This window comes from Ischnura elegans, chromosome 3 (assembly GCF_921293095.1).
Source record: "Ischnura elegans chromosome 3, ioIscEleg1.1, whole genome shotgun sequence".
NCBI lineage: Eukaryota > Metazoa > Arthropoda > Insecta > Odonata > Coenagrionidae > Ischnura > Ischnura elegans.
Genome location: NC_060248.1, coordinates 87,985,468 through 87,997,526, shown reverse-complemented (window position 1 = coordinate 87,997,526; position 12,059 = coordinate 87,985,468). Strand labels below are relative to the sequence as shown.

The 12,059-nt window shown below is 40.4% G+C and overlaps 1 protein-coding gene across 4 annotated transcripts in view; it reads right to left on the bottom strand.

Annotated features, from left to right (window-relative positions):
* Positions 1-11,165, bottom strand: part of LOC124156126 (collagen alpha-3(IX) chain-like) — a 677,324-nt gene extending 666,159 nt beyond the window's left edge. For 3 of the 4 annotated variants that reach the window (XM_046530462.1, XM_046530464.1, XM_046530465.1), the window contains exon 1: positions 10,407-11,164. The gene's annotated coding sequence lies outside the window, so the exon portion shown is untranslated. Of the gene's footprint in view, positions 1-10,406 lie in introns of all 4 variants that reach the window. The other variant, XM_046530463.1, reaches the window with a different exon arrangement.
* Between the last annotated feature and the right edge of the window lie 894 nt (positions 11,166-12,059).

The following is a 12,059-nucleotide window of genomic DNA, read 5'->3' as shown; positions in this document are numbered from 1 at the left end:
AGGGCTCATCATTTAAGCTGCGACCCAGAAAATATGATTCTGAAAAGGTATTGCTTGATTTCCTTTAGATAGACTTTCGCCTACCGATATCTGAACCGTTAAGTCCACCTTCGTTTATAATACTATCCTGTAAATTCCAGTTCTTACGGAAATATACCGTTTCATGCATTGTCACCGTTAACACAGAAGATAATACCCGATCTCTTATTTTGCGTGCAGATTTTTTAGGTGCTTAAGATGAAAGATAAAATTGCAACAGCCTATACAATGAAGCTATGAAGAAATTAAGCGAGCTTTGGCCTATAATGCGCATGTTGTTAACAAAACGGAAATTTTCATATGAGTTCTCGATACTTAAGAGAAAGAACGCCAAATTTATGAGCTAAACAAAAAAAATTAATACGAGACCATAAGGAAGTTAAAAAGTGTGATACTTTCTCCCAATTGATGTTGCAGCGCCAGAAGATTAATTACGAACAATGAAACAATAAAAAGATAAACAAGTCGAGGGGAAATGAAAGACTGGCTCCCCAGTCACCACTTTTCCTTCTGAATGGGACGCACCGCTATGTGTCTCTTCCCTACTACTTCGCCCACAGCGATTAATCATTATGATCTGCATCACAATGCAGCTTCTAAGAGGCCATTAAATGAATGAAACGTGCCTTGTAAGTGACCCAACATTCATAAATTAAGTTTCAGCGACGGTAAACAATAGTTTCGTTTTCGTTCTTCAACTGTACTATATTTAAATCGAAAATATGACCTAACATTCAGGGAGGGCTAAAGAACGTTTAATATACTGAAAGCACTCATATATGTACACAATTAATTTTTCCTACAGACGCAGGTTTCGGGATTTTCAAGGTGGCAACCTGAAAGTGGAATTAAGTGCAGAAATATTAGGTGAAACCTGGAAATAAAGAGGACTGGAAATAGACATATACTTTCGTAATGTTAAATATGAAAAATATCAACCAAATTACGCCGGAAACTGCATATTTTTTCTTGAGAAAGTTTTCTGAAATTTGAAAGATCTTATTTCACTCGGAGAAGAGCAATATATTTATATAAATCGCTATATCTATGAAAAAAGATAAGGTCGTATGATGAATAAATTACAATCCTTGCTCATTCGGGAAGTCGTTCCGTCATTGAAGACTTGGGCATGACGTTGAATTCCGAAGTATTCGACACCCCATAAACTCCTACCGCCTTAGAAAGAGGGGAAACAAGTCTAACAATCTTAAGTCTTACACCCGCAAGTATGGCTGCTCAAGGATATGATCAAAGGTATGCTACAAGTTCAGGTAAGTATACACGGAGGCAGTGGCGGATACATATAAGGGGCACAAGGGGCACCCCCCCTCCCCGATCGCAGCCGCCCGCATTGCCTAACATTACAGAACCACAACTGTAACTATTTTATATTATAGAGATGGCATTACCTTTTATATGTGTATAATCAGTTTAAATAAAACTTTCTTACACTTTGCATGTAACTTGATCTCATTTCATGCAATAAAAGTAAAAGTAGCTTAAGATATCTTTTGCGCTCCCCTCCCCATTGAGTTTTTTCCTTAGCCGCTGCTGTACGGAGGATTATTCAATCATCCCGACTGTCACTCATCCCCAAATTGCACTTCCCTCTTAGATTCTCTGTAAGGTCTAATTCCTTCATTTTATTCATAAACCCCATTCACCTTCTCACAATTCCCCGATAGCACAACATTCTTCCTCACAGCAAAGCTTTTTACATCACCTCGCCGCTAAGTACTCGCTTCATCCAATTCTTCTCAAAACAAATGATACGAGTCTCGGCTTTCGGGCATTCCTCCGCGTTGAGTTGTCCATAGGAGACGACAGTTTCTCCAGCCATCCTGCTGGCGTCTTCAGGTCAGAAGTAGCGATGCATTAATTTGGCCGTCTCATATAGGCTTGGGGATCGGAGGTCGGTTCTGATTGGTTACTTCTCAGATGGGCAATGATTGGTCATTGATTTTGAAAGCCCTTTTCTATGTTTTGGCTAACGTGTAGCCGTCTCTGTTGCAGCTCTCAGGATGCTTAGTTATCTCTATAGCTTCTCGGATCAGCCTAGGATAGTAACGGCTTTCATTACACAGGACTTTAGGCTAATCGAAATCCACAGTGTGATATAATAATATGATAATGACATAGCATTCAATTCATTTGATGAGGCAACTAGACACCTGGCTTGAACTGAAAAGGCCCGACTTCAAATCCTGGCCCTGGAAGACACTTCTAAGTAAAAACAGAACCTCTCTTGAAACATTTCCTGACGGAATATCCGTACAACACTCATTACGTCAGATGGTACAAAGGAACCGAGATTTCCAAGGACCCTTTCGCTAATAGAAGTCTATTGGCGACGCGCCAATATTTTTCTCCGATCTTTATGCCTTTTCATGTAGACGAAAATGACCTTAAATACTGATCCCCCCGAATACCATGTCATGAAATGCATTTCTTATTGCTCACCAAGTGGGAGTCAGCTATCCAATTTAGATTTCACCCCTGCGTCCAACACTATCGACTTTCGTATTTTAGCCCCAACGAGTCGCCGGCGAGATAATCCTTTGCCGCATATATTGAACGAGCTCGAGTGGAAGGTTTGGATCGTAGAATGAAATATTGCTTGCGTCCACTTCACCCCGTAATGTAGTTGAAAACACAGAACTGTATTCAGAGACCAGTGCAATGATCTTGGCTATCGGCGTAAAATTTGTTGCACTTTCCAACCACGTTCTCTACCCCTTAAATAACTTGTATTTCCGCAAATACAATCAAATTTGAAGCAAAAATCCAAAAAATTGTCATTTACAGTACCTGAAAACTAGATGCTGGGTTTTAGATTGCGAGCTAAAATACTGTTTCAAGGGACCGCGTTCAGTTTATATTTTTCCGAAGGCAGAGAAAGACAGTTATCTTCCATTCTAAATTTCATCTTCAATGGTAAATTGATTCCGGCTTTTTATTAAAAGATTTTTCATCTTTCACGCGTGAATTCATGGATAAAGAAGTAAAATACGGATGCATAAATGTGAAGAATCTCACCACTATGTAACCAAATGATACGACGCAACGAACATATTTAAACATGCAGGGAAGAAGCGAATACAATTTACGACTATATGACAGTTTTCTTATTTTATTTCGAACAATCTCGATATAAAAGCACGAAAACGGAGTGAATCGGAAGCAAAAGTGTTTTTAACGGGCAATAATTTCAAAAATGCCATAGTGAAAATCAGTAAGCATTAGATGCCGCGCAACATTACGGAAAGTTAACAGTAAACATTGTCTACTTATCATCACAAAACACCAAAGAACATTTCCTTATTTCCCGCCTCCGAAAACAGCGCTATTTGGCCTTTACATCGCGGTTTTTGAAAACTTTTAGCAATAAAACGTGCACATACACACATACTCAGGATAACAGTAACTTACCCAGGCGGGACTCGAACCCGCGGCCTTTACCGCGAGGTCTTCACCCCGCCGCCACTGAGGCCGGCGTAACATAGTAAGATATTATAATTTAAACTCCGCAAAGTTGAACACGTGACGTCATGAAGGCTGAAAATGTGACCTCATGACGTCAACACTCTTTTACAAAAGGTCAACAATAACTACACAAGCTAGGTCATCTGTGAGGGAAACACAGGCTCCACGGGGTCAAACGTAGTCTTGTAAATAGCAAGAATGAACAATCTTAAGAGTAGTGACTGCGTGTTACACGTAAATGAAATGGAAATCTAATTATTAACAAAATAGCATTCGTAACGCAAATAACGGCTGAAGTCTTTGGACTTCCCGAATGTAAATCCTGAAATAAAATGCAAGGTGGCCCAGAGAAATGTAGTCGCCCTCTAATCTTGCATGAGCGTTGTTCACATGCTTGTGGCTTAAAATGGGTCGAGTTCCACTATAATCTGTGCAAACGAACCGTAGCGTTGAATGATGAGTGAGGGTGAGTATTAGTTTAGTTATTAGTGTTGGTATTAGGATAATTAATTCATACCGCTAGTCATAGAAGAGGGAGCAAATAGAAGACAACATTGTCTTAATTTTCACAGCACCAAATATTTTACCCTTCCCCCAAACTATTTCGATCTCCAACGTGAGAGAACCAATGAGGCTATGGATCGTCAACCAATCTTGCATAACTAGCAGCACAATCGAAAGGATAATCGAAATGTTTTCCACAGAAAAAGCCTATTTCTGATAAGAATCGGTATCGATTTATCGAAGAAACCACACTCAAGAATGAATGAACACAAGCTAGCATAGCACGGAAGCACGAGCCCCCCCCCCCCCAGAAGCTTAGAAATTAGACAAACTGTTTTTTATGCTGTTATCATTACGTTCGTATTGTTTTGTGTATTACGGAGCCTCAATCATTGTATCTTGTCTTTAATTTCAAGTATGAGAAGATCGTTAGCCTGTCAAAACCTTGTACCCCCCTTAGAAAAAGAAATCCCGGATCCGCCCCCGCAAGCAAGTAATCATGATATTCCAAATGTTTGACTTAAGTTAGTCACTTCATACTGGCCATATTTATTTAAATCAATATGGGCCTTTTATCTTGCTTAAATTTTGTATAAATAATATAACACGCGAAAATTTTGCTTCCGAAAATGGGCAGGAACCCATTTTTTTTAAGTGAAGGAAACGCACAGTCCTGGAGTTCAAATTCAGGGTCTTATTGGTGCAAAATTGCCAGGTTGTACCATGTTCGATAAACAGATATAGCCAAAGGAACTGGAAGGAACGTAACTTTAAATAAAGTAAGCTTGTGTGTATTGGAAAATATTTGAGTAGAAAGAAGATGCAAAATATGCTCCCTTCCTTTAACTATACGGAGAAACTATTCTTCAGAAAAACTAGAAAGAGAGATTTGGAGGAACGATGAGGTATATTAAATTCAGTCCTATGCAATTAAAAATAATCGGAGAGTTAAACCAAGATTTATTAGAAAGAGAGTGACAGTTGATAAGCAACTCTGAATTCAATAAAATAGTAATTTTTACATTAGAAAGTAGAAACGAATACGTAACTCTGTCATCTAATTTTTAAAAAATGAAATCTTCCATTACCACAAGAGTAATCCCCAAGAGTAAAAATAAGTGAATTTTAAGGAAAAATTAGTCTTTTTGGCTTATCCATTCTCGAACATGTAATCAATGCAGTCACGATCCTCCTTCAATGCAGTCACGAATTTAGTAGTAGTAAATTTTTTAAACTGGATTTCATAAGAGGACAACTTTCTCATTCCAAATTTGGACCGGATATTAAAAGCCACTCCCTCAGAAGCCAATTCCAATTCCGTGCAACAGGGATGCAAAATCGTAAGAGCAATCGACGCTTGATCTACGGACTTCACCCGATGCAGAGAAAATCGAATGGGTGTGATGGAGTAATATCTAAAAGCAATTTTAATGAGCAAATACTATCGATACACCATGTTCAAGTTGTCCGCAACGAAGGCGTGAACTATTTTACCGTTAATGTGAGTCCATCGACTCACCCCAACCAGCCATATTACGAGGTAAATAATTTTTTCGTACATTTTTGCGCTTTAGGTATAGATTTTCGTTGAAATGAAAAGAAAACTTAAAACTAATATTTTCGGATATTGAATAAACTTTTAACATCATATAATCAGTATAAAAGCATTTACAAATAGTAAATTATATTGTATTTAATTATGTTGCTATAGTAATACGTTTTTCTTTTGGCTTCAAATATTTAATAATTTCATACAAAACGGGTATTAATTCTTTCTTTTGGTTTTTCATTCGAATTCATAAGCGTTTAAATATGTATTTCACTTTTTTACTAGATATTGATCAAAACAACAACGAACCTAAGTGGAAGTACTTGGGCCATTAAGGAATTGTGAGAATCTGAAGGATCTGCAGAGATTAGACTTGTGAATTCTCGAAGAAGAAATCCAATCTCAAGATTTATAATAGGTAAGTAATCTGTAATAATCTATGGTAATCCAAGCTTCATCTCCCTTAGACTTGGATGACCAATATATCACCATTTAAGGTAAATGCCTGAAAGAAGATTTGGCAAAACAGCAACTTTCTCCTTCAAAAATCATTCCGAATATTTACGTCGTCAGTGTGTAGCCAAATCCAGTCTCGCATAACAGGAAAATAACACCATGAAAGTGAACGATGCTTGATAAACGGGTTGAAAAGAATACGAAAAAGACTAAATGACATTATATTCGCAATGAAACTTGTAAAAATACACAATGATCTGGTACGCAAGATAAGTAGAGAATAGTGTCAGCATATATCTTCTCCTATTATTAAAGTTCACTGAAGACTCAAACAAAAAACGGTATAAATGTGAGGGGACAATTTGGCACGCAACCTTAGCCAGTCTAGAGCAATTAAATACAATCATAAGAAGTAGTTAATCAAATTTTTCTTTCTTTAAGCAGTTCAGACTAATTTACAATTAATATAAGCATGCACATGAGGCTGTATACAGTAAAACAAAACAATTTCACCTTCAAAACTCGAACCGAATATTTGACCCGACTCCCTCAGCAGGTAACCAAGCCCAGTCTCGTATAACAGGAATACACTATCTCATGAGTAATCGATGCTTGATCCAAGGGAGAAGAAAACGAAAGCGAAACAAAACTCAGGTGGGTACACGGGTAGTATGGCGAGGGTGGGGAAGAGGATGCATTAGCAATTCAAGGGAGTCGTCGTCCCTCGAGGGATCGAGAGCGTCGCGTCACCCGGCCGGCCCGGCGGAAGGAGGGCGGGCATCGCCGGCGGCATGACCATCACGGCCACAGGACACCGCGTCCCACTGCGATGGGAGAGAGCATTGCCTCGGCAGCAGCGCGGGAGACAGAGGGAGAGGGTGCGGTTTGGCGCGCAAAGTCGCGAGATGGGCAGAAGGTATGACGGCCCGTTTCGCCTTCCAGGAAAGTTCAGGTTCAACTAAGACGACGCATCACTCGCTCTAAACCAGTTGCATTTTTTTCGCGATGTATCACTACTATAGTGTTCTACCGGTTGAGGTGGGTTTATAAAGAGTATTTTGCTTATTGTCCCACCCCGTCTCCCCTTCTAGCAATTATTTCCCTTTTCAATTAACGTTAAGGCCTTCTCCCTTTCATTATGTCAATAAATCCTATTCTCTTCCTTCCCCTCCCTCACATTATCTTTTACATTTTACCCTCTTGATACGTTTTTTTATGGTCTACCTTATTTTATACCCTCAAACAATGTTTTTTTTATTTAAATCATTTTTCACATACAGACGTGACGCCAATTTATTGTGAAAATTTTAATGAAACATGAATGAGACAAAGAATTCTCACATTTTTAACATTCCCTCTCGGTAATCGCTCAATCTAAAACTTACATTTACTCCGTATCACATCTAAAAGCTTCCTTTCCCTATCCACCATATCTAGCACTTCATCTTTCCTCTTCCTCTGCGTCCTCGTCACCTTATCTATTCTTTTCTAGACTCACAGCTTAAAAATTACGCTTTTAGCTTGACATTTTATTGGTATCTGTATAGAGTGGACTTATGCCAATATATATTTTATGTTGGATCAAAAAAGAACATTTCAAATTTCAGAAATATCTGAGACTAAATTTTCAAATTTGTATCACGGGCAAGCGTTGGCAAAGGTAAACTACCCTAAACATTTCTAAAAGATTGCTTAAGTCTTACAATAGTCATACTTTACGTAAAAATACCGGCCGAGATGGATAGATGCGTCGCAGAAAAGTTTATGATGATGCCTTCACGAAAAGATATATACGAAGTAATAGTACTTTTCCCCATAGTTATGTTCACACAGGGCCCCATTACATGAAGATTTTCTTCTTCAGACGTCGTGACAAAATTTTAGATTTACAGTGTTCGTTAGAATGAAGCATCTATAAGAAATAAAAACATCAACAAACTGTAGTAGTTGTCCGGCGTTCTCATAGGTTTTTTAGGTGCACGCGAGGTGTGGTGCCCGACTGGTACGATCATTTGCAGGGGGCAAAGTTAAAAGTGTGCCCACTCGCGCAAAACTTCTCTCCTCCACATAGCGATGTATGGATTTCATTCATAAAGCACTCGACGCGTAGGATAATCTCCATTTTTCGTGGGATTGGCATCTCAGATAAAGGACATTATAAAAATATTATAAAATATAATATACAGAATCGTTGGATATTTTCGAGGACCTCGCGAACCAGATAAGGATAATAATTAGGTATTTCCGTGATTAGCTAACATTGAGCGATTCCTGGGAAGCATTATGATATCCCTATCCTGATCCAGAGCACCGTTTCCATAATTTGTTCTATAAAACCATAAAAACTATCGACAAATCTACTGCAAAATGAACCGCATATATTCTTAGATCATATGGTTAATGATTCGTACAAAAATTGTAAATGATGGTCACCGTGTAAATTTATGGCCTCCGACGTTAAAAATCATTTGGTCTTGGCATGATAAAAATCGAGTGATGGCGTGACTAACTGCCTAAGTACGGGTTTCTTCACAAGAAACCCTAAGAGGGTCAATGAACTTGGACGTAAAAACGTAAACTTAATTTTGACTTTTCCTTAAGATGAATTGTGAGCAATATACTTTTAATCGGTGTTGGTACTCACTTTCAGTATTGGAAACAAGAGGTACATGTTTTAATGCTATAACAAGCCATGTTCATAGTGCTCGTCTCAATATATATTATGTGATGAGATGCGAGGAGCAAAATGAGTGGATAACCCTAAAGCTGGCCGATAAAATGTGAAAATCCTATTCTCAATTATTTTATGACATTGGAATGCACTTAAATCCATCACTACCACCTGGCAATATGAGTTTCCAGAATCACTATTGAATAAGATATGAAAAATATGAATCAAATCAGCATTGGACTTACAATTAGAAATATTTTTATGAGGGAGTATCTAAGCGTAATATTGTACACAATTCGGATAAGGCGGAAACGTTTGAATCTCCGAGGCAACGCTATGTTTTCCGAAGCTCATACACCCTTGAAATCACTTTCATGATTTCAATTGAAAGTGCTATTTATCGGTATACTAGATTAAGAAAAATAAATCATTCACACGGAATGTGACAACGTGGTTATATCGTTAAAATTATTTTTTCACATGTATCTGTACCGCCTTAAAATGGATATATTCACATTCAATTTCCTGATTGTTATTTCAAAGAATAAGAGTGGTTGTGAGAGGCGTTGGCCAAGAAGAGCATTTGAGCATCGTGGGCATTTGCAGGAACGAAATTAAACGAAGACGAAGAATGAAGAAAAGGAGAATATGGGTAGGTAGTTCCTCCCGATGGAGGGAGAACTGCCGCGTAAGAACTCGCATCACTTAATTCTAACAGAAAGCGGAATTTTCAGGGGATGCAAAAACAGTCGGCTTCTCCGGCATGAAAACCCTACCCGCGTGGAGAGCAATGTACCAAAGGACAGCATCAGCTTAGAATCGAGAGGTAAACTCGAAGAAATGCATTTAATTGAGGGCATTGGTTGAATTCTGGGGTGACAACGGTCCACGTCGCATCACTCCTACAAGAATATGTTAAGGTAAGCACCACTTAAAGAGTCCGTTTAATTTCCATGGGAAAAAAACCTTCTGGACCGGGAATCGATCCACGGACCTTAATGCTTTTCTAACATCTTGTGTGAATTTAGGTAAAATTCCTATAGTGGTCCACGCGGTGGCCCGGAAAGCAACAGGTCCATGGTTCGATTCCTGGTTCAGGAAAATATTTTTCCCATGCCAATTCATGTGAATTTTAACGCCGTTCACGCAGCGGTGAAACATTACACCACTTTCTGAAGATGAATGCAAACACGACTTGATTCATTACAATGATAGAAATAAAGTGGCCAGTAATGAGAGAATGGGATTCCAATCGGCTCTGGTGGCAATGTTTTACTGGTGCTAAAAAATCGCCGGCATAATACCAAGTACAGCTAAGGCGACAAACTTGTGTGAATCAACTGAAATCAGCAATAGAATTAAAAGTTCGTGAGGAATAATCAGTCACATGGCTACGTGTTAAAAAGTTGAGGGTTCACTTGCTAAATAAATTCTTATTGGGCAAACAATTCTTATTGCCGGCCTCAGTGGCGGCGGGATAAATTCCTCACCTGTCAAACAGGAGGTCGATAGTTCGAGTACCGCCTGGATAAGTTACCCCTATCCAAGGCATGATTATTTGTGTACGTTAAATTGTTAATATATTAATAACCCCGATGTAAAAGGAAGTATAAAGCTGTTTTCGGTGGTATGTAAATAGATAAATAAAATAAGCACTCGGGTAGGAAATTAGCGAGAGAATAAATTTCAACAAAGTTTTCTCACCTGATTGCTTTCTCGCGAGATGATCCCCGTAGTTCGTGGCTTCCCTCCCCAGCGTCCGTCTCCCCGACGCACTGCGGACGACAAGGGTCGCGGAGTCAAGAATGTAGAACTGAAGACCTCTCCCTCGCTGGTCAACTTGAGGATGCAGCACCTACGAACACCAACAACACCGGTCACCACAGCCAGGAATCGAAGACCACTACCTTTACGTCCTCGACAAAACGTAATAAATCCCCCGCCAAGAATTTTCCCTTTCTTAGGAAATAGCTCTCTTACTAATTTCCCGCGAGATGATAATGAGAAGTCGATGTCGAATTCGTGGATGCCCGGTTCACACTTATTTCACCCTAGAGGAGTTAAAATATACTTGATTCCTCCTTCGTGCACCCAGTTCGGAAGACTTTGAAACCGACCCCGATTGGCACGGCAACTACACCGTCCCACCCTCGCAGATGCGACCGCACGCCAGGAGCGCGGGCTTTCGCGAATGACTTGGGGAGGCGGGATTTCACTTAAATCGGAGGCCTGTTATCCTTGGTCTAGCTTCTCACTGCCAGTTAATGGAGCTGCCAGCCCGCCAAACCTATTTTTTTCGGGGTTTCGTTCGGTTTACTGGGGCGATGCGAAGTTCGTACTTCGGCCGGTGCGTTTTTTCCACGCGGGGGAGTGCGCGAGACCTCAGGGAGAGCGCCACCACCTTTCCTCGGAGACCTGAGTCAAAAGCGCTCGGCCGACCGACTGAGCGCGACTCGGGCGCGGAGGATTTCACGACGCCGGTTGTAAAGGGGGGGAGGAGGGTGGCGGAGGGGAGTGGAGGGGGGGAAATGTATGGTAGGGGAGGGGACGGGTCAGAGGGACTCTCTGCCGCGGGAGGGGAGGGACGAGAGAAGTAAGGCGAGAAGTGGAGTGGGGAGAGGTATATAAGCAATGTGTTCGTGTATGTGTGTGAACCCGTGTGGTAGAGTTAGTTCGTATTGGTGTGTGTGCTTTTGCTGTAGTAAAGGGGGCGCCGACTCCCCCTCATTCCCTCCCCCCACCACTACTCCTTAAAAGCGACCCGGCCAATCCCGTGACTTGGCCAGTGCACGACTCCGGACCGCGTCTCTGGGTGATGTGAGCTGTGAGTAGATGGCAAGGACCTAAGCGTTGGATTAAAAGGGAGTGAGAGAGAGAGAGAGAGGATGGGTTTGCATGAAGAGGAAGAAGTTGGTGGGTGGGGAAAACGAAGACGGACATCTTTTGGCGATGTGAAATTATAACGGCCGGTTTATAATTTAACCACAGAATAGCTTCAGTTTTTTTCCAGAGAGATGTTGTAAAACGCCATGTAAAATGATACACAAAGATATCGAACCGTCTACTTAATTTTTTTTTTCACAAACTCTACTAAACGTGTTACGACTGGCTTACAGTCATAATCAGGTACTAACATGTTTCAATTTCAGATAGATTGCGCGAAAATTTCACAGAGAAAAAATCATTCGCCTTGACCGAGATTCGAACCCACATCCCCCCATTTCCAGTCAAGTGCATTAGCCACATAAGCTGCCGAGGCATATTTCTACCCCCGTGGAAATTTGAGGACCTGAAACCGGGGGTTTCGGGTACGAATCCCGGTCAATGCGAATGATATTTCCTCTGTGGAATTTTCAC